Genomic DNA, 23,880 nt, shown 5'->3' on the forward strand with positions numbered 1-23,880 from the left:
TATGTTTTTCGGGAGAGCCACTGTGAATTAACGAGTCCGAAATCTCGTGCCACAATGGCAATACTCACTAAACTTGTGTGATGAACTCTAAAATAATCTAGTACAATATAACTGTACGAATAACGTGGATTCTCGGAATGTTAGTGAGTCAATAAGGTCGTTTACGACATGCCAGTAAAATTTCAAAAAAATTGGATCAAGCTGTAATTTGCGTGCACTTACGATTACATTAACGTCAATATATGTAGTATTTTTAGCTTTTGAAGGTTTCTTATCTTCTCGAAGCTTATTGTCAACTCACTTGGTGATACACACCTCGTACCAATGAGTTGTAAGTATAAACTTCGTAGTCAGCACAATTTATTCGCGAGATAGACGTATCTTTTTTTCATATCATACAGTGTTTACTTTTGTCACTAAACATGTTTTTCTTTGGTTAAACGAAACAACGATGAGTAATATGTAGAAAATAAATAGTAGCAACTGCAGGTTTGTATAATGCCCACCGCAAATATAACATGAGACTCGTTAAAAAAAGTCTCCGTAGAGAAGATAGTAATCATATTGTAGAAATTAAAAACTGTAATCAGATGCTTTAGTCTTTTATGTAGAAATGGATAGTGACGTAGATTTATATGTTTATACAATTCGCACGACATACGTCTTTTCTGTCAAAATTATCACCGAAAAGTATTTTACTGTAAGATATAAAATGCAACACTTGCATTTTTTTAAATTAGGGTTGTATGGTGCAAGATTTGATAATCGATAAGGACTATCCAAGGCTCCGAAGCCACAGACTCATTTATTGTCACCGGATCTACTGCGCTTTTCAAGGGTACAGATTGGCTACTTACTCTGACTCTCGTGCGAGAGCCAGATCTGCTGCGCTTTCTTCCTTTCCCGTCTCTGTTTGTAGCAAAGAAGATTCAGTGATATTGTGGTCTCTGACTGTTTTATCATTTGTAACAAGTTGATGTATTTGATGTTAAAAATAGGTATTTTCTAATTATTAATTTATTCACTAAATAAATTTTCTGTGTGTAGTAATAATTGAATCTTACACTTCATTGCCCAGAGACAACAAAAGTACGATTGGATTTTCTGTGTTTCAGTAGATAAAAAAAATTGGTCATTTCCCTACAAAATTTTCCCAGAAATACAGAAAAAATATTTTTATCTAAAATAAAAGTTGGCTTCATTAATTTATTTTACAATTATGAAAAAATGCAAATTTTTTTTTTAGTTTTTTTGTTATTGTTATTTTTTTTTTTTTTTAAACTCAAGAACTTTGGATCGACGGAAAAAGAACTACCATGGTAACTTAAACACAACTGTGAGAAAACATAGATATTAAGTTTCGCAACAAATGGCTATTTGTAAAATTGCAAAATAATTGTTAGTTTTTTGTTAAGTAATTCTTAACGTGAAACTTCAAAGTGGTATTACAAACGTCATGGTTGGTTTAACATTTTGCTTTGATAAAAACATTATATTGAATGTTAGTAGTAATAACAAATACAAAAAAATGAATTTTTGTAAATTTTGACACCGAAAATTGTATTTTGTAACGTAAACACTTGCAAATGTCTCAGTCAATTTTGCATCCATTTTTTCCCAACAAACGTTATTGAATTAGTCATAAAAAAACATCAACTAAAAAAAATTTTTTTTCAATTCTCCAGCTTACTTTGAAGCCAAGATATAACAAACGGGCGCTTTTAGTAATAATGGACTGATAATTAAATTTTTTATTGCGAAAAAGTTTTTGTATCATCTTCATGTTTTACTGTATCATAGTACCAGAGTACTTTATCAATTTTATTAAAGGAAACACTAGTAGATAAGCTATAGCGATTCCAGCCCAGGTGGGATCGAGTCACCAGGCGATTTCAGCCTAATCCCTCTCCATGGCGAGCGGCTCCTCTTTTTGGGTAGAGTAGTCCCTCCTGCAGCTAATGGGTGAGCAGGAGCTGTGGCTTCCTCGCACTCCTTGGACGTGCGCTGCTTAACATTGCATGCACTACCTACAGCACTGCTTAAGTTTACGCGCGCTGTTTGAGTTTATGCACGATGTGCTTTAGCGCCTGTAGCGCCGCGTGTGCCAGCTGGTGACCTGCAACACAGTTTGAGTTTGCGTGCGATGCAATGTGCGTAAGTCGTCTGCAGCACTGGATCGCACGCGCTGTTTGAATGTGCGAAATCGTGTGCAGCTTGTGCACGTGGTAGTTATATGCATACAACAATGTTTTTGTGTTAGCGAGCGCGTTGTATATTAATGTAGAATGTGGAGTGGTGGGGAAATAACTGTTAAAAATTTTTTGTTTTATTTTTAAAATCAGTTTATATTAAATAAAAAATGTACACGATTTACAAAACGATTTTGTGAAACATCTTGTTCTTAAAATACAATACAATGCATTCTTACAGCTCTATATTATTATCGTCATCATCATCAACATCACTCCATTCTATATTAAAGTAAAATTTTTTTATTCGTTTCACATTATGTAGAGTACGCATTAATTTGTAGGCCCCGTTGTGATGTGTGCAAGTAGTAACCAATCTTAGGAGTTCGAACAGTGGATAGTTTCTCATATCAGTGACCTTCAAACCAAATCTTACGAACGACTTTTTTTTTAAAAACTCAAATGACATTTATTTTTGTAGCATTTTAAAGATTCTTCCGTAAAATATTTTCAATCGCCGTAAACTCAGTTTTTCCTGCGTCCCAGATTAGTCCGTGATAGCAAAGTTCAAGGTATAAATTTTTATGTTTACACTTTTGTGGCAATTTTCGCAAGGTAGAGGGTGCTTTGGAAAGAAATACTTGTGCTTCTGCATAGTTAGTATTGAGCGAAAGGATAGACAATTCTTTGAGCACATAATCATTACCCGGTTTCTGGAAACCTTGCATGTTCACAAAATACTTCATCTTCTGCTATTATAATATTAAATTTAATTTTTTTAAATATTTTTCCGTAAGCTTTATTTTAAGGATAAGATCCTTTGTTGGTTGAACATTTATCGACAAAGTTTTTCAGCACGGTTTTCTTATTTCTATCATCATAATCCTTTGTTGAGATTTTTTGATACTTAACATTAGTTGTAAAATTACTCGCACACGGTTTATGTGACATATTAATTAGAGTAAAGCATATTAAACATATTAATTTTCAAACAATCTTACAGTCTTTATCTTTCGATTTTTCCACAGATTTTGTTCCATCAACTTTTATGTCTTTCTTCTCGTTTCTTCTTATGAATTTTTTCCACTCTTTTTATCGCCATTTGTTTTCTGCTTTTTCTGTACTCCAGCTATTGCTCCGACCTTTATCCAGGGTAGTTGAAAATAAACTGATGCTAGCAAAGCCCTAAATCGACTTTAAACATCTTTATACAAGTTTCTTGACATATCTACTCATCGGACCATATTAAACTATACGGTCGTGCAAAATTAAGCAATAAGCTGGCATATTAGCAGGAAATTGTATGCAACTCAAATTCTAGCCTCACATCTACTGGAGAATTTTTCAATGACTCGTTTTATTTCAAACAATCGAGAACGATTAAGGGTATTTGATTGAGAAAGTAATGTTTGCCTAGTGAAGGTGCACAATCTTTGCCATAGTATGAATTTTGAAAATTAGCATACATATGATATAGCAATGCATACTGATTACGCGTTATTACAAGATTGAAATCACCATAAGGATAAAATTGTAAATTTAAATAGAATTTCACATTTCTTATATTGCAGTGATCAAACATACTAGCGCTTACATTTTTCTGATTTTTACGGTTAGTTTAAAAGGCTAAAATAACGTCAAGTGTCTTTTCCAACTAATTTAATGTTTCATTGTCCTTATATTTTCGGATGTGCTAGGTAAGAGGGGATACTCGTGTAATTCTTAAGTTCGAAAACTCATAGGTACAAACATAGACATATAAAAATAAGACTGCTCGTTCTTATGTACGGTGCTGAAGAACACGTAGAAAGAGACACAATATCGAACGTGTACATCTGTGTCTTTCGCATGTTGCTAACAGTGGAAAGGTTGCATTAGCGGCCTTAGTTTACTGATCCCCACCATTTGCAATGTGCAAGAGAGACAGATACCTACATTCAACGTTGTGTCTCTTTCTACTCGTGCTTTAGCGCCGTACATAAAATTAAGCAGTCTATTTTTCTTATATGTCTATGGGTTTAAACTTGTCTTTTTGCAAACAATTTAATAAACCAATTTTATGAGAATCTGACATTACCACAAAGGGCATAAGCCACTCAAGCTTCAATATTACTATTTAAAAGTCTTTCCAAGTTGCTACGGTCCCGAGATCAGGAGCATTGGCATGAACTGGAGTTTGCAACAGGGTATTTATATGGTTTTTTGTTCTTGTAAGTATAAGCTCATGTTTTACATTAACAACTATCTTACGATAGTCTTCAACAAATCCTAAAATCATATTTAGTGGAAGCATGATATCAAAGAAGCTGTTATCATCAGTCTTGTCTATGGCATTTTTCTCATATCTTATTTCTTTAAATAAGTGGCAGATGGCGTTGTTTGTCAATGCAGTATTTGTTACTGCTGCATTTCCATCTACTTTGACCAATCTTCCATAAACATCTTAAGAACTTCTGGATGGTGAAAGACACAAATCTTGATGTGGAATTAAAATACGAATTTCATCGCCGTTACGATATGTTGACTATGCAAACGGCTGATGAGCATGAATCTCATAGTGCGCAATAGATTTATCAAATGTGACTGGAGACTAAATACTTAAAATCTCGTCCATTTTGTATACAACAAAAAAGTATCCAACTGATTTTTCACTAGTGTTTCTTATTTTTAAGCCGAGACTTTTTATAAACTGTGTGTTTTGATGAGTTAGTTTTTGACGTGTTGGTTATTTTTTTCGATGTCTCGATGCTGTGATGGACTGTTTTTTCTGACGTTTCAACGGTTTGAGAGCTCGTTGTTGACTGAGTGCTGGAGCGCACATTAAGATGCTTCTATGATTTGTTTGATTATAAATTATACCTTTTAGAAAGAGGGTTTTATGTGCAATCTTATAGTTGTAAATTCTCCACGAAGATTGACTAAATCACCATCTTGATCTGCTATATATAGTTGTATATAATCAATGATACGCCCAATAATCAGTAAATAAATTATTTGTGAAGGAACTTCAATAATTTTAGATCCCGGTGGTACAGCTGGGAAAAATTCATGAATCATGTGCACTTTGTTGCTATTTCTGTAAGCTCCACTAGTAATGTTACATTCAACTCTTAATGCGTTAATCTTTAGAATAGCTACTAGTAAGTCTGAAATATAAGTGGTGTTATTGTTTAGAACTCGCTGAGTAAAATCTAATAGATGACCTATAGAATCGTTAGGTCTAAAATCAATGGTATGGCTGCACTTGATAACACTTCGAAGCGTATTATTTTTCATCGTAACAGCAAGAGTTATGTTGCGAGGTTGTAGTACCTCAATTAAGAATGACTTAATATCATCGATCTTATAACTACCGGTTGGTAATACAATAACTTGATTGTCAACGTAAAATTTATTACGATTTTCATCAATATTTGATATGTCAATATTTCTTCCATTGTTGTCAAAGTAGAACTAAGAGGTTTCTCTCGATGTAAAAAAGTTATATTTGTTTTGAAAGAAGCTTTAAGCAAAAATGACCGCAGTTGTAAGAGTTAAATTTTTGATAACGCTTAGAATTATAGTTCACCTTATCAACTTTTTAATATAACATTAAGTCGATAGGTGGCTGAAGATCTCCAAAACAGTCAAAATATACAACATTATTACCACGTTTTCAATAAATCACCCAGTGAGTTTCCAGTCCATTTATATCATCAAGATTTACTATAGCTGTTTCAGAAAACCGTGGGCCATCAGCAGGTAAGTTGATTCTCATAAATACTTCCCGAAAACGAGGGATTTTTAAGATTTTAGAATATTTAATCAAATATACGTTGGTCAGAAACTCGATCAGATTGTTTTACTTTTGGAATTTTTTTTTTTTTCTTCAAACCTTTTCCAACGTTAGACTTTAAATAGACTCCTAATCCAATTTTATAAGGTTTGAGATAATCAGCTTTTCTGAGGGCTCTAGCTTCTATGGTTTGATTATGTCTCTGATTCTCGGCTAGCTGATTTTTGGCTGACTTAGTGGCATTGATGCTCTTAATAATTCCTACTATTCCATTGGCTATAGCATCAGCTCCACTTGAACCAGTAAACAAGGGAATCAAGGAAAAGCTCCGCCGATTTGAGTATGAAGGCGTAAGATGCGAGAAATTTTAACATGCTTTTTACCAGCAAATTTTTCAACTGCAGTACGAGAACCTTTCAAAGCATTACTAATGACATCTTGAGCTTTTTTGCTTTTCGTATTCATGTCTTGTGAAGCAGCTTTAATAATTGCACTTAAAGCACTACCTTGTTTGTTTAAGCAACTCTACATTAGATCACAGGTAAAAATATATAATTTAAGTTCGTGATAAACGATAAATAATTACCTATGCGAAATGGTTATAAGTAGGTTATCATCTTAATTAAATATTTATGATTTACGATGAAAGAAAGCGTGGAGCGTTTGTGTAATTTTTACTTTTTTTAGACAAAACGCTCCACGCTTTCTTTTACAATAAATTGTAGTAAATATTAAATAAAGATGATTACCTATGTAATCTTAACTCTTTTTGGACAAAACGCTCCATGCCTTCTTTCATAATGAATCATAGTAAATATTTAATAAAGATGATTACCTACTTATTACTATTTCGCATAGGTAATTATTTATCGTTTATCTTGAACTGAAATTGTTTCTGTTTTATTGCGATCTTATAAAGAATTGGCAAACGGAAAACTCTTGAGTCATCAAACTAAATGTCCGAATTATTTTTCAATTTTTAGTGCGTGCTAAAAGCATGTTTTTTAGTTTTTTAAACTATTATTGTTATTTTATACTTTTTAGTCTTATAGACGGTCGATCCTCCTAGAGTTCCATGTAGGGGGGCAAGACTAACTACAATAGGGTTGCGCCCGGTGCCCATAGGTGACGTTAGCAACATGATATTTTTTACCACTCTTATACTATTCAGCCCTCGGCGCGTAACTTACCTTGGCTAAGGTGAGATCTCATAGACTCAAAGTCCAATCTTCATATTCTTCTCGTCGAACCTTATTGACTGATATCGATTACATAATAATTAGTTTAAAAAATGTCATTTTGCATTATTTTCAGCAAACCCTTTCATTTTATACCTAAATCATAGGGCTGCATTTCAAATAGCCAATCCACCACTTTGGGACGGCCACTATGTTGGATTTAGGTCACGTGATTTTTATTTTTTTCGTATCCTATTCAGCAAACCCTTTCATTTAATACCCATGTCATGGGAGTAGATTTCAAACAGCCAGTCCATCATCTTCGGGAGGCCGCCGTGTTGAATTTGTAATGACGTTTCTTAGCTAGTCATGTTATGTCATCAAATCTCAGAGTAAGTGCAAAATTCCATCCTAATCGAAGACCAGGAAGTAGGTCAAATTAGGATTCCAAGATTTTCTTACGTACATAGTTAGTTACAAGTGAAGCTAATAAAAGCGTTTTAAAAAAGTACAGGCTATTGAAGATTGGGGAAAATGAGGCTGAAAAAGTGCTTAGTGAAAGTTTGAAACCGATTACAGACCCTCTAATGGAAATTGTTGCCGAAAAAAAAAAAAAAAAAAAAAAAAAAAAAAAAAAAAAAAAAAAAAAAAAAACAATAATAATAATTCTGTTGCTCATAATTATTTTTGTAGTAAAAACGATGAAGAAAATAATAAAGTTAATAATGAAAAGCACCAAAAAACAGAGAAAAGATCAGTGAAAGTGATATAACATTCGAGTCTGCCATTAGTGAAAGTGATAATAATACTGATTTAAATAATACTATTCCAAATCAATACGTTGATTTAGTGCAAATCAGTAAGAATTTTAAGAAGTAGTGAGAATATCATCTAATAATTTTTATTTACAACTACTTGATCAGAATCAAAAAGATTCATTAGATTTGAAGTATGGAGTACGAAAAGAAAAGAGGTGTACAAGCTTGGTGATTCGCGAGTAGACTTCGAAAACAATCGTATCAAAATAAACCATTTAAATTATCCAATGAGTGCTGGATTAATGGAGCTACTTGTTAAAAAGTATCCTAATAAATCTGTAGTAGTACACGATGATTCGCAAAATTAATACACAATATTACAAACTTCAATTGTTCGTAGAAAAAGGTTTTAAAAAACGGAGCTATACGAACCCATAACAGCAATAAGTTCAATAAAATTATTGCTCCATAGTAAGAAATCGTTGTCTGCAAAAAAGGCGATTCATTGCTACCTTATTATAACACTGCTCAAATAACGCAACAAGTAGATCATATACATTGGGATGATCCCAATGAGTTAGTAGATCGTTTACGCTTATTAACAGCTGAAAAGTCAGCAGGAAATGCAAGTCTTGACAATGAAATTTTATCAATCATCGAAGAGCTTCGTGAAGGAGGGTAAATATATTGATGTGCACAATTTTCGCTCAAGTATCAAAATGAGTGTCGATGTATTCGGTCGAAAACTAGGTAAAACCGAAGGTAGTAGCCGAAGTCCTCCTGGTATAGGATACAAACTTACAACAGATAGGCAGTATGACTTAGATAACAAAAGATTGTGCAATGTTGGAGCACCAAAACTGCCTTAAGTCACAGTAAATTATGCTTACTTAATTAAAGTAATTAAAAGGCTTGAAAAAGAAATAGATGGCTTTCGAATTTTTATGTTCAGCTTACAAAAAAAAACTCCCATTTATTCAAGCTGATTCAAAAAACTTAAATCTAGACAATTAATACATAGGGAAAATCGTTGAGGATTTGCATAAGGCAGCAAGGCGTAATTATCTTTGCCAAAAATTCAACATACGTGGTTTAGATGACACTTGGCAAGCAGACCTTGTAGAGATGCAGCCTTACGCTTCCGAAAACAAAGGATACCGATATATGCTCACTGTAATAGATATTTTCTGCAAGTACGCATGGGCTGTACCCATCAAGAAAAAAACTGGTGAAGAAGTAACTGCAGCAATGCATTCGATATCAAAAAAAGGACGGGTGCCAGTGAACATGTAAACTGATCGCGGCAAAGAATTCTACAATGCAAACTTCCATAATCTCATACAAAAGTATAAAATAAACTTATACTCAACTTACAGCAATCTTAAAGCTTTTATATTCGAGCGATTTAATCATACTTTAAAAGATTTAATGTGGAAAAAATTCAGTTTGCAAGGCAATTATAAGTGGTTAAATTTGTTACAAACGTTAATTAAATTATACAACAATAGGAAACACTGAACAATTGGTTTGAAACTGAAAGACGTTACTACTGAAAATGAAGTTCAAATCTTAAAAAAGTTTTAAAAAAGATGTAAAAATAGCAGTGAGCCAAAATTTCAAATTGGCGATAAAGTACGCATGAGCAAAACAAAACAAGCATTCGAGAAAGGTTATACACCGAATTGGTTGACAAAAATATTTACAATCACGTGAGTAACAGCAACAAATCCAATTACGTATTATCTGAAAGATTATTAAGACCAACCTATTTCTCAAGATTTCCACGAGCAAGAACTGCAAAAAAAAAACATCCTAATATATACCTTTTATAGAAAGTCCTTCATAGTCATGGCAATCAAGTTTTTGTCAAATTTTTGGGCTTTAACAGTACTCACAATAGTTGGACGAGTAAATAAGTAAGACATTTTGAATTACTTCAAGTTTAAAAATCATAAGATTGTAATATGTATAAAGTAATAATGAAAATGTTACATAGAAAGAATGTTTTGAATAAACACTCAAATTTTAGAGAAAATTGTAATTTATTTTTTTACTTTTTTACATCACACATAAGAAAATTTGATGTGTTTTCCGTTGTTTACTATGAATAATTTAAACTTATTCACAGCATCCAATAATTTGTTATGGAATTCTTCGTTTTTGAACAGAGCTGAACTTCAACTAGTCTACAGAAAAACTTGAAAGTCATCGTCAAGGTCTGCAACTATCTTAGGTCTGAATTTTGTATAAACTCTTCTTAGTTTTGACACCATGTAGTTTTGGTCAGGAATCAATACGGAAAGTTGTTTCGTTGGCAGAAAATCACTGTCAGCGATTTTGTTTAATGTCGCAAGATCCATCTTTAACAAAACAAAAAAACATGAAAGTTAGCATAAATTATTCATAAATTACATATGCTGTGTGAATATGCACAAATATTCACTATAAAAATATGTTAACTTGACTGTATTTAGATTTATTACTAGGTGGTTCACCTAAAGGTGATGCCAGCTTATGTTGATTAAGTTCCACCTTACTTGGACCTCTGCTGGAAGATGTAGTGTAGAAGTTATTCGAGACAACTCCTTATATAGTATGAATGAGATCGTTTCAATGAACTTCTTAATAAAACAGTGAATCAAATTAAAGTGAAAATCTCAAAATGATTCTTAAATGCACATTTAAATTTGAATGAACATTAATTTATAAAATAGCTTTTTGAACGGCGTTGAATGAGACGTTTACATTGAGAGCACTATCGCAAGGAGTCGATGACTCATTTAAAACGGCAGAAATTTGGCTACATAAAGTTTTCTAGAAATATACTGATAGTAACAGAATAATTTGTTTGTTCATACTCCACTCGCGCAAACGTACATGCATTCTATTGAACAAAAAATTGTCATATTTGCTATACTTACAACGTTTTGTATAGAAATACATTTTTACCTGAAGCGTAAGATAACTCAAGTACGCCGTGTCCCTTCTTTTTATTTTTTGTTGCAAATCCTGAAGTCTTCTTTCAACATTGCCAAGAAGGGCTCTGTGTCACTCTTAAGCTTTTTGCATATTTTACTTAAGGAATCTTGAATTTTGCCTTTTGAAAACTTTTTACTGTTTGGATTACGATTAGCGTCGAATAACCTATGATGTAAGGTTGTTATTGTTCAAATGATAAATTCACTCGTTCACATTCTTCGTACGTTATTCGAAATGGAGTATATATACTTGAATTTTTTCAATTTCAAAAATTTTTCAATGGTTTTAATGAATATAAAAACTACGTGCTATTTATTTTACCATACCTTCCCCTCAAGTGGTTATTACATAGCAATTAAGTAGAACTTCCTTCTCTTCAATTCCTGACACGTGGTTTATGAACGTTCCTTAACATGTAGTTGGTGCGCGTTTAGCAAGCACTAGGTGGGTACTTGGTGGGTATTTGACTACTACTTAGTGGGCACATGATAAATGGTTTGCGGGTATTTGACTGCCACTTAATGGGCACATACCAGATAGTTAGCGGATACTTAACGAGAACTTAGCTGGTACTTGGCGGCTACTTGATGGGCTCTTGAAAATCACTTGTGGAGCACCTAGCTGGTACAGTAAATCATAAAATATCTGATAATTGTCAAGTGTCTGCCAAGTACACACAAAGTGCTGGTCAAGTACTCGCCAAAAGTCCGTGAAGTACCTACCAAGTACCGGACAAATACACGCCAAGTGCCCGTCATGTACCCGCAAAGTACCCACCAAGTGCTTGTCAGGTGCCTGCAAAGTACACATCAAGTGCCCGACAAGTTTTCACTAATTAAATGCCAACTTAGTACTGGTTATAAAATTTATTTTATGTACTTTATGTATTTCATTTACAACTATCATTATAAGCAAACAATACTCTCAAGTTGAATGAAGTTAAATTATTAGTGAGCGATTATGAAAATCCTTAGTACCCTCAATTGCTTTATCATTTAAGGTTATCGTTTTTATAACGTATTAACTAGTGGTTTTATTTGGTAATATATTTAATGTTTTACACTACATAAAGTATTTTCTTTGTGATAGTAAGTATTAATAACTTTCGTTTAAAGTGGGCTGAAATTGAACAAATTTATACAATATCCTTAAAATCCATAGAACACAAAACTTCCGAATTCAAACGCATGTATGCGTATATTCAATTGTGTGCATTTGCGAAAGGGCTTTCTAAGGCAATAATAAATTTGTTGGATTTCAATCCTGCAAGTTAAACACCAAGTCATGTATAAAGAAATTTACTCTTTTTTTAAATGCATAGAAATGTTGTTAACGTTAATAACTTTAAGATCCTATGGCATAGAAAAATTAAAAAACCCTTATTTCTATTCCAAGCATCACTATAACTGTAAATTTACGGGTAAGACGGAAATCCGTAACATTGGTTTAGCTTTTTTTCCACCTTCAACTAAAGCAATACTTTTTGTGGTGTCAAGTCTTTTGTACCTTCAGCAGAAAACTGTCTATAAATATTTAAAAAGTGTTCAGATCGATCTCTATTTGCACGACGTTGTAATTGATTATGACGCAAAATATATTGTTTTTGTAGAATGAACCATGCATACATATCCACAGTTCAAGTATAAAGTCTCCATGAGCCTTTAATGGTTGCCAATCAATCTCCGAGCAGTTTTAAGATTGTCTCCTTACTTTCAACTAACGCAAACACATGAACAAGCCTGGACATAAATGTGAGGAAAAATTAATAAATGCAGGAAAAAAATATAATACAGAAAACGCTCAATTTTTCTACGTAGCTCTTTTTTCAGTTTTAAGTCATATTTAATACTGTTAATTTAGTTCTTACCTTGACGTAAAAAAACCTTAACTACGCCATAGTATTTACAGTTACTGGGGTTGCCAACACTATTTTAGCTAAATATGTATTTTAAGAAAATACTCATCAAAAATTTTGTACTTAAAAAAGAAAAAAAAGTGCAGATTTCATCAATATTTAAAAAAAAATACACGCTTATGACATGTTCATTTTTATAACAAGTGTATTTTTTTGCACTTGTTGCATTTTTTACATTATTCTATCCGCAATTAAATAGTCATGTACATTATCATAAGCTATTTGTCAATTTAAATAAATTTAAAGCTCGTTTTTATAAATGAGATACTTACTTAATTTTTATCTTTACGCCGTTCGAAATTCTGTATTTAAACTGCGTGATTTTTTTGGTTTAATAAAAAAAAAAAAAAACAGTTTTTAATCAAAGACTGTAATATTATTATCATCTAGTAGTTTAATAGCTGTATTGAAGATACACCGGAAATATCTCACAAAATTTGAAAAGATTGGAACATTACTGCATCTTCTGCTTTCATTTATCATCAACATAATGAGGGTATGTTAAGGACAATTATTTTCTAAGCTACTACAATATCAACTATAAGGCTCCTAATTTAATAGTATATTGTCCACACAAAGTAGCAATGACAACTATCTGATACTGACGCAATGGATTTATCAAAATGGCAATAAATTTTCAAAATTATGTTTTCAACACCCACTTGCAAAAAACTTATTGCATGCATGACAGTGTTATAAACTATGTGTGCATGACAATTTCCCTTTACCAAATTAGAAACTTCTTGCTGTATATTTGTAAGCCAAGAGTGGTAAGTACTAAAATTTGCACTGGTATTATCTGCACTTAAACCAAAAATTCTCTTAAAAAAAAGGCAGTGTTAATTTTTTTTTTCAATCTACTAATTTATTTTGCATTTGGTTTCAAACTTTAAGATACTAAACATACTGAACAACGAAAAGAAATTTTTTTGTTGTAGCTAGCATTACGTAGGCTTTACAATAAAATATTAGCAATGAAACTTTTTAAGAGAGGCTAATTTTCTACACCAAAATACAGTACACGTTAACTTTATTAATACAAGTACACGTAACTACAAACAGCGTCAATCACAACTAATGTCAAGCCAAAGCAATGATTCAAAAGGTAAGCAACTCTATAATTGCAACAATTACAATACTACTAAAGGCAGTGACTCTTGAGTCGCTGCTGCTGTATCCCAGCGTCCGCGTCTGTGTATTTGTCTGTGGTTCTCCTTTTTTTCTATCTTTAGACGTGCTTCTTTCTCCTCCAAAAACAACAATTTCAGGGCCACAAGTCATTATGAACAACTTTCATCGCTGCACGTATTGCGTCAGGTAGAGCGCTGCTAGTCCAGAGGTCATATTTGCTTCATTACATACATAATTTACCGATGACTTTTATGTAGCTGGAGCAAGCCTTACACCAAAGTAGCCTCACCAGGGACTAATTGAGTAGAAGGGGCTTTAAACTTTTTTTTACTTATTCCAGCTACAAATCAATAAAAATCATTAGGTATGTACGCGTATCATACAAAAAAAAACCACTAACTTTTTTCAAAAACTTTGTGCTAGTATAAAAATAAATATAAGACGTTTTTACTGCTTCCACACACAATTTCTATATGTTCTTCAAGCCGTAAAAGGACGTCAGGCTTGGAAAATCAAATATTTTCTGTAGATACGTGTACACTTGTACCAGAAAAACCAAACAAAATACCTTTCTTTAACCTCACGATTTCCTCATGTGTTTTTAAGGCCGTAAAAAGCCGCTAAGCATGAAAATTACTCAGTTTTCCATACATACTTACATAAATGAATAAAATAGAGAAAGCAGTGGCTAGTGGGTGCTAGGGTACTTAAGAATGAAGGTATACTTCTGTAAAATTAAGTGTCAAACAATATAATTATAAGTATAAAAATACCTTTTATGAAACAATATTGTGTACAAACGTGTTCCAGCTGTCGTGGAAATGAGTTGATTTGGTATGTTTTCAATTCATATTGGATAAGTTTACGAATATAAACAATATGTTACGGTATAATACAATAAAAATAATACATAGGCTGGCTAGCACAAGACTGCGCTTTCATCGAATCTTCCGATGGTTTCAAAACGACTTCCTACTGCCTGCGCTGATAACATCGGTAACGTCAGGCTTATACACTCCGACACTCATTCCTAGTCCATATTTAATACCCAAAATATGATTGTATCTAGAAAAAAAAGAAAAACCATCCTGTAGGATCGCTTTTTTCAGTAGGGTAGTACTACATGCCAGTGAATGTTCCCTCAGGACGGTTCACACACAAGTTTTTTTGACAGTTACTATGCAAATGTCAAACGTATATTTAAAACAGCATAAAAAATAATTTAATGTTTCCTACCACTGAAGAATTTTTTTTACAAATGTCGGACTGTAATGTGTTTTCTAAGTTAGATTTTACATTAGCCTATTCACAACTGCAAGTTGATGAGAAAAGTGTGAAGTATCAACAATAAACACGCACAGGATATTCAAATGTCATAGATAAATGTACGGTATCGACCTTGCATCAGCAATTAGTCGAGAAAAAATAAAAAGCATACTTTGAGGTACATTAGGAGTTTAAGTCTTTTTTTAGATGATGTTTGAATCGCAGCACAAAATTTGACGTAGTTTGCGTTAAAATTAGAAAAAGTATTCAAACTACTCTGTAAATACAATATTAAAATAAACAAAATTAAATTCAAATTTTTTATCTAAGAATAGGTCTCTGTGGTTACACAATGAATAGAGACGGAATACGTAAATATACGAGTACATTGAAAACATAAAATTAGGTTATGAAGATACCAACAAACATTTCTGAATTGCATACTTTTGTTAGTTTTATAAATTATTACTCTAGGTTTATAAAAAAGAATGTTATTTTAATATTCGAGCATTTAGACAAATTACTACGTACACAAAATAAATTTTTTTAGTCTGATCGCCAAGAGGTGGAATTTTTTAAAGCAAAGAAAGCATTTAAAAGCAAAAAGTGCTTAACATATTGATCCGAATGATTAATCCTTAATATATAATGATCCAAAATCATCTCTCATTCTGAAGACGGATGCGAGGCGGTATTTTCACATTATTTTCTTGATAGAAGCGTAAGATCGATGAAATATATTTTTCAAACACTTAATACAACGCAGAAGACCATATATATATAGTTATCCCACTAGTGTTAGCGAACAGTAGTATAATACTAGCGAAAGTAATAGTGTGTTGTTTGCTTAAAGAAAATCTGTTCACATCAAATTTTATCATACGCTGTATTATAATAAAATAATTTTTTTTAAATAAATAAATAGTAACGAGTACACTAAGGTTATGTTAATTCTGATAATTTCTTATATTCTTGGCTGTATTTTAAAGTGTCGTTATTAAATATGTTTGCCGATTGCCTTAATCACCTTAATCTCATGAAAACGTAATGATGTAAAATTTCCACAGTTATTTTCTCTTTATGTTCTGTAGAAGGGAACATATAATTGTAATTGCGTATGATGCTGTAAACAGTTGAAAAAAATATTATATACAAGTTGATGTAGTATACAGGATTAAATGGTTCCTATACTTAGAAAATAAATTTGGCAGATACTTTTTTAACAACACTTTTTATTGAGAATGTCGTTCTCGGTAAAATGTTTACCACATAATATAACTACTTCTTTTAAGAATGACATTACAAGCCATTTTGTAACAAGGCAAAATGGCCTCCGTGTTCCAAAATGCTCTCGCTGATTCAACGTATGTACAAAGAGCAGAAAGTCGAAGCTTGTCCAAATTTGTTTGTTTTTTGGGAGCTGTATATACGCTGAAAGGAGAAGAGGACGCCAACAGACAACAAGCTGAGATGCAGAGACACAGCAGTACCAGCGGGAAAGGATGAGAGAAATGCGAACACGACTACTGAGACACACAGCAGCTGCTATGTCAAGAGTGACTGCGAGGAGAGATACGTGGTAGCAGCAGCGTCGACGGCCATTGCTCAAGCGAGAGATCGTGAGTTAGTCTGGAGTACAGCCTCAAGCTGTGCGCTCAAGTGCGAGCAGCGAAAGCTTCGGAGATTTTGCAGGTTTTCGTGGCAAGAGTTGAGAGAGAGAAAGAGAGAGAGAAAGAGAGAGAAAGAGAGAGGGAGAGTTGAGAGAGTTTTTGAGAAGGTGCGTAGAGTGTTGAGAGAAGAGAGGTGTGTGAGCGGAAGTCTAGCAGCTGCTGTTCTTCCAGGACGACGAGGTCTCCAGGTCGAGAACTACGAAAGCCGCTGAGACAAGAAGAAGAGGATAAGTGAGAGAAAGAAGAGAAAGACTGAAGCTGTAGGACGAACAACCCGCTCGGACGACATCGAACTGGGTTGGACTCGCGAACATTTGACCAGGAGATGAGGCTAGAGGCAGAGAGAGAGAGTATTGCAAAGACAGTGAGAGAGAGAGAGACAGAGTAGTGTGTGGGTGGACGACACGAGGTGTACGAGAGACCACAAGGTGCATGCTTGGGAGTGCCACCATTGTTCGCGCGTTTTGTTATGTGTGAGGGTAGATGGCAGAGTAGAGAGAGAGAGAGAGAGAGTGAGAGAGAATATAGTAGTAAGTGAGATTAAGGACGGAGTGTAAGTGTGTGCATAGTAGCGTGGGTCTAGGACGAGCAGAAGCCCCTCCTGGTCCAGGATGAGCAGGACGTGGTGGACGTGCGCTCGCGGCTCGCGTGGTGCGAAGCGAAGTCGCTGCAGCGCAGTCCAGAGGACGATGTGAAGCGTTGCGTAGTGTATTGTGTACAGAGATACTGTGTATTAGTGTAAGTGAATGAATAAAGAAATAGTTTAAGGTATATGTTGTTAGTGTGTTGAATTGATAGTTCTCCCCGTAGAACGGGAGAACTCCCGCACCAATCGCCCTTTTTCAGGAGAAGAAACCCAAGAGGTCAGAAGGACTGAAGTGACGAACGTGATCTAGATTTGCTAATGCTGCGTTTGCGCCTCGTTTTATTTTTACGTAAAGAAACAGTGTTGTTACAATTTAAACAACCTTGCTTTATTATGTTAAAAGACTTTCGTCATTGCTTGGTGCACTAAATAATGTTGAACCACTTGAACATTTTTTCACACAAAATTTTTGGCCCATTTTTAACAATTTATGTTTAAACCGAACAATACAAATTATGATATAATTTTAATTAATTTTAATTTTACATTATTATTTTGAATTTCTCCCTTTCAAAATGTTCAAAGATTGGTCGGTAGGTCAGTTCGATTGCTCACGTACATACTTCTTCGAGCAATCATTCGCAATATATCAACCGACCAAACGTTAAAAAATGCACCTTATGTCTCAATCCCAAAGTTATATCTAACACCATGGTCCAAAGCTTGGCAGTAAAACGGCGCACTGGCCAGGGCGTGACTTGGCCTGATTGCTACTAAGTCACTGCCTGAGTTCGTTTAAATATGTATATATTACGTATCGGTATACTCAGCGAAAGTTAAACTCTTGTGATATATGCAGACATTGTTGTGTTGAGTACATATACATGTTATATGCATTGCAAACGAATTCCGGCAGTGACTTGGGAGTAGTTAAGGCAAGTCTGCCAAGTTGCACCTTGACCAGCGCGCTGTTTTATTGCCAAGCTTAGACCAATATTGGTTGCCTGCATTGGTCTCAGCGATTAAGCTTGTCAGATAAGGTAGTTTGATTTCTATTACCATCGGGTCCTCCTGACGTTAACATCACCTACCTTATAGGGTACTAACAAAATATATATGCCTCAAAACTTAAAAACATAAAAAGGTCACCCTAGCATTATTTATACGAAGAGACATATTCTATATTTTTTACCCCTACAAAAAAATTAATTTAACACAATTTTGAATTATATTGTTCTAGGAAATTATAACACTTGCTAGTAAATCTGGGTCCTCTTATTTTGCGATTTGAAATTTTTGTCTCTCTTGCTATTCTGAAAACTTTTCAGAAACAAAAAAGTGCACACGAAGCACACTGTTAAGGGGGCTCCAGCGGGAGGAGTTAGGAAGTCACAGGTAGCTTAATTGATAGATAAGAACACGCTGATTCCAACGGTGTCCTTATTTACCCCTCTAACCCTGAAAAATTTTGAGATATTTGCTCTTAAAGTTCGTACATTATACATAGCCTCTCATGGAGCAACGTAAAAATATCGGTATTTTCTAACAATAATCGAGGAGTTACATATCAGGACTGCAACTGTTTTATAGAAAACATCTCAGCTTTTAGATGGTACCTTCAAAAATATAGGTAAGCCTGGAAATATTTGAGATATTTCGTAAAGTATTGATCAAGTTATTGAATTAGTAGGGTCATGACGGGATGCCATCTTGTTTTTTGTAAAGCGCGCGCTTTTGAATATTTCAGAATTACACTGCAAGTACTTACATAGGATTCCTGTCATTTGTAACTCTTTTTTAATCGTGTTCTCCTATGGATTGCTTACACTTATTTTTTTTTTTAAATAAAATGGATCATTGAAAAAAATTTTAACTGCAATTATTTTTTATTTAATCACAAAGTGCGTCAATAATTTTAATATTTGAAGTGACTCTTACTTTTTTATTTACACTCATAGATAATAATCAGGTGATACCATTTGTAGGTTTTTTTTATATGTATCTACTAATACTTCTGTTGATATCGATTCCTTGGCCATTTTATAAATCATCTTATCATTAATAATACCTTTAATACACTTAATTTTTGTTTGTTATCATTAGTTACTTTTTCATTTCTTTGTTGCTGTTGCAAAATCATTTCAGCATCCTGCAAGTCTTGATGACTCTTACATTGATGTATGATTTTTTTCATTTTTTATAACACGAAAAAACTAATTCTAAATAAAACGCTCTGTACGTGACAGAAGCTGCTATTTGTTTACCATAAGTACGGATACATCATATATATAGATGGTGCTCGCATATATATACACGTATATATAGATATATCTCACAGCAGTGATACCAACTACCCGAACAGAAATGAAAGTCGGTTGCCTCTCTAGTTCGTGAGGCCCTACTTAGGCAGCCTACTGAGGGCACAAGTAGGCGCGTCAGGGGGCGTGCGTGAGGTACTCATTAGGCAGCCTACATAACCTACCTTTATCTTATTTCTCGAATAGTATATATCGTTGTATCAGCTACAGTTGCAGTGTACACTATAGCGTAAAATTATACACAGGTACACAACCTACAACTGTTACAAATGTCTTTCATTGAGTCCTCTACAAATGATTAATGAGTATTCTTATACATATGAGACTAACAAAATCAATCGACATTAAATTTGTTGTCAACTAAACAAAGTTTTCCAAAGTACTGAATTAGAAATAATAATTGTTGCTTCAAAAATTAGCAATAAAAGCTATTTGAAAACCGTACTAAGATTATGAAATTCAACATTCAACAGCTTGTACACTGTCATTTAGATGTTCGCCGTCGAATCAAGTTCATCTGTTATTTAATTGAATCAATATGTTTTTGCATGAAAGAAAAGTAAACTGCAGTGTTAGCATTTAATTTGTATTAGTTTCTTGATGATTATTTGATAGTTCCTCAGAATTAACTCACGAATCACATGTTCATATTGTGAACTTGATATCAATAGCGAATGAGAGATATTTTTTAGGTGACATTTGTATCTTTATTTATATAAAAGTTCTATTTATTTTAATTCTACATTTTTGTAACTACACGTGATCAACAATGCCGTGATGAAAAATTTTCATGAAGAAATAGAGTATGATTCGTTTTAAATGAAGCATGACTTTTGTTCAATTATAGTACACTGTGTATTTTCATATGTACATATCTATATTTATCAATTGAGAGTTGGTTATGTTACATCAATAGAGGCAGCCTACTTAGGGCCTACCAAACGCTACCTGACGCTGCCAACGTACGACCTCAGTTGGCAAGAGAGGCAGCCTAAGTAGGCCCTACTGATCGCTTACTTACAATTTCCGTTCGGGTAACCAAATAGTTTTCAGGTTGGTACCAGTGCTCGCTGGAGCCCTCTTAAGGTGGCTTGGGTGATTTTTATCAACACCTCTGAAATTCTAGAGTTATGTAAATAAAGTATGCCAAATTCATTTGCGATAAAAAAAACTGGGGTCAACGACTTAATTTTTTCGCAAATCACTACTAAAAATTCCCCTATTTGACATGCAGTCTTATGGAAACTGTCACTAACATGGCTATAACTCTAGAAGTACTTGATTAACCTCAAAAATTTAAAATAGTTCTCGTGTATTTTTTTTACAAAGAATCTATTAAATTCTTGAAAATATAGGGTCAACGACTTCACTTAAGGTGGCTCCTCACTAAATCGAAACACTGGAGTATTAAATGATATTTTAAAGGATGATTCTTGAAGGTGCAAGGAGTCTTTTCCCAAAATTTTAGACCTCGTCACCACCATAATTGTTGAAAAAAACTAACTGGAAAATAGACTCTGTAACATAGCCTCTTATGGAGGGTCATCAAATTGGTGGCGCAGGTTGTATGATTTCTCAGGAAAGATACTGTAGTTCTTAATAGAAAACTGTGTAGCAGATAGAAGAAATCAGAATCTTTCCAACGACATTCAGGTACTTGGACATTACCATGGGTTTTATAGGATATTTTGTGAAAATAGTAGATAACTGCAAGTCACGGAACAGATGAAAAGTGTGGGGAGTCTGCTACACCACAGAGCGGTAGCCCGCGTAGTTTGAATTGGTCAGAAAGTTGTACGTAAAATGAATAGGAGTTGTGGGGAATCGTAATTATAATAAAAATAAATGAGACGCTGAACTAAGAAAATAATTTAAGGCGGGGCTGACTTATGTACTTTTTTGACTAATAGATAAAATTAATAGAATATATCACGATAAAGTTTTTTGTTAGGTACTTATCGTCAGCTTATTATTATTTACATACAAGGGTTATGTTTTCAGATTTGTATACATACGTCTGCTCGGGTCACTGTATTGTACGATATAGGTCAACGGTGTAGATGTGACTAAACTTTTTTTGAAGGGACTATAGGTACCTATCCATTTTTAGTCAAAAACCTCCACAGCCAATGAAAAGCTGTGTTGCAGTATGCTTACTCTTCTTGTGGGATTTATAGTGAGGAGCCACCTTAAGAGAAAATCAGAAAAAAAGTATGAAATATTGATCTTACTTGCCTGGCAACATTCAACTATATTTAATGAAAAATTTATCGTCAAAAACTGTTGATTTTATAGGGGCCTTTATGGCACCAGATAATATAGAAACACATACCATAAAGGGATGTGCTTTTATATTCTCTGATGGCACCCTACTGTAGGTACGGTACTAACCGCCCAAGCCACCTTAAACGTTTATAAGTGGCTCATAGATTAATATGTACATAGCAGGCATTTGTTTCATGCATGCATATGTCACAAATATCAAGAAATATTAGGATAGAAATAACAATGGTTATAAATTAATGGTTACAGTTTACTATCTGCAGATACAAACTATAACTCTCTCTCACTTCAAACCTTTGACACGTTGAAAATCATGCCACTAGATAATACACCTGAGCCAAAAAAACATCTGAAAAACTAGCTAAAAAGTCAACTTTTAAGCACAATTAAATGACAAGTCAATTCGAAATTAATAAATACTTAAGGGAAAGTGTTCTATCCAGGGGTTACAAAATGTATTATTGTACTGAATCGTGATCCTGAATATGATACTCCTGACAATACTTTTTTTCATAAAGACAAAACCAAGATCATAAAAAAGACGGTTACAGATATTTAAACAATTAAAATATGAAGAAGATGGAATATATTTATTATCTTATTACCCTACTAAATTAAGAAAAAGAATGTATATGTGATGGTAAAATTTTAAAATAGAAAAATTATGGGAAAATAAGGTAGCCATGACTAAAGTACGAACATAATAACATACAAGTTCATGTGATGCTCAATGATGCTAGAGGTATTAAAAAAACAGGATACTTATGTCCATGGCAATAAATTATTAAAACATTAACTTACTTGTGAAATATATTCCCACAGCTCATTCAGTAATACACAACAAAAAACACGTGGTAAATTATCGAGACATCTTCGTAAAGTATAGTACACATGCGCCTGTCAAGTTACCAGAACTGGAAAATTGAGTCTATCCTATGGGCCTACGGTTCGATACATCGATAACAACCTGAGATTTTTCTTTGGTATCGATACTTTCAACGAGATTTCTAAGGGTCTTCCCGACAAGAAATGACCACTAGACGACTAGACTTATAGTTTAGGTGCCAGGTAGGGTCGTCCCGTGGCCTTTTCAATTACAACGGACCCACCAAAGTTTTTTCCATGTATTTTTGCCTGCTGAACACGATTATCGATGGTGGGTCGCGATCCGGATGGACAATTTTTTTTATCAACAAATTTTATAAGCAAATAAAAATTATTCATTTTTTTGGAAAAAAAAATTTTTTTCCTATTCTTTAGCTCATTTTGAACAAAAAAGTTTTGTATACACCATATGCCTAAACCCAATACTTTTCCCGTAAAAAATTTGACAACTTTCAAAAAATGCGTTTTTTGCTATTTTCAATAGCTTGCTACTTAAAGCTCGATTAATATTTTTCAACTCAACACCTCTCAAATTGTGAGCCAAACATAGTATTTGATGAATATGTAAAGACCAATTGATTTTATTTGGTTGTTCTTATCCAGCGAGCTTGACGGTCTGTGCCTTTTTAATGTGACCGTACGGCCTCGGCGCAATACAATATATTCTGGCATTGAATGTTTGTTATCTGGACAGCCATACATAGATTGTTTTTTATGTATTTTTGCCTGCTGAACATGATTATTGATGGTGGGTCGTAATATCGAAGGTGATCAATGTTTTTTTATTAACAAATTTTATAAACAAATTGCAAAAACGTAATTTTTTCTAAAAATAAAGTTTTTTCTGCTTCTTGAGCTTATTTTAAACTAAAAGTTTTGTATAATGTTCATCTGTTAAGCCCATACTATTTCCGCAAAAAAACGTGAACTGTAAAAAATTTACTTTT

The 23,880-nt window shown here is 33.6% G+C and overlaps 1 protein-coding gene across 3 annotated transcripts in view; it reads right to left on the minus strand.

Moving 5' to 3' along the window:
• The window catches only part of Rrp5 (Ribosomal RNA Processing 5), a 101,876-nt gene extending 78,824 nt beyond the window's left edge, over positions 1-23,052 (minus strand). For all 3 annotated transcript variants that reach the window (XM_089593898.1, XM_089593897.1, XM_089593900.1), the window contains exon 1: positions 22,850-23,052. The gene's annotated coding sequence lies outside the window, so the exon portion shown is untranslated. The remainder of the gene's footprint in view (positions 1-22,849) is intronic.
• Positions 23,053-23,880: the final 828 nt, after the last annotated feature.

This window comes from Copidosoma floridanum, unplaced genomic scaffold (assembly GCF_036245765.1).
Source record: "Copidosoma floridanum isolate Cflo_tuat_1 unplaced genomic scaffold, Cflo_Japanese_pri ptg000020l, whole genome shotgun sequence".
Taxonomy (NCBI): Eukaryota; Metazoa; Arthropoda; class Insecta; order Hymenoptera; family Encyrtidae; genus Copidosoma; species Copidosoma floridanum.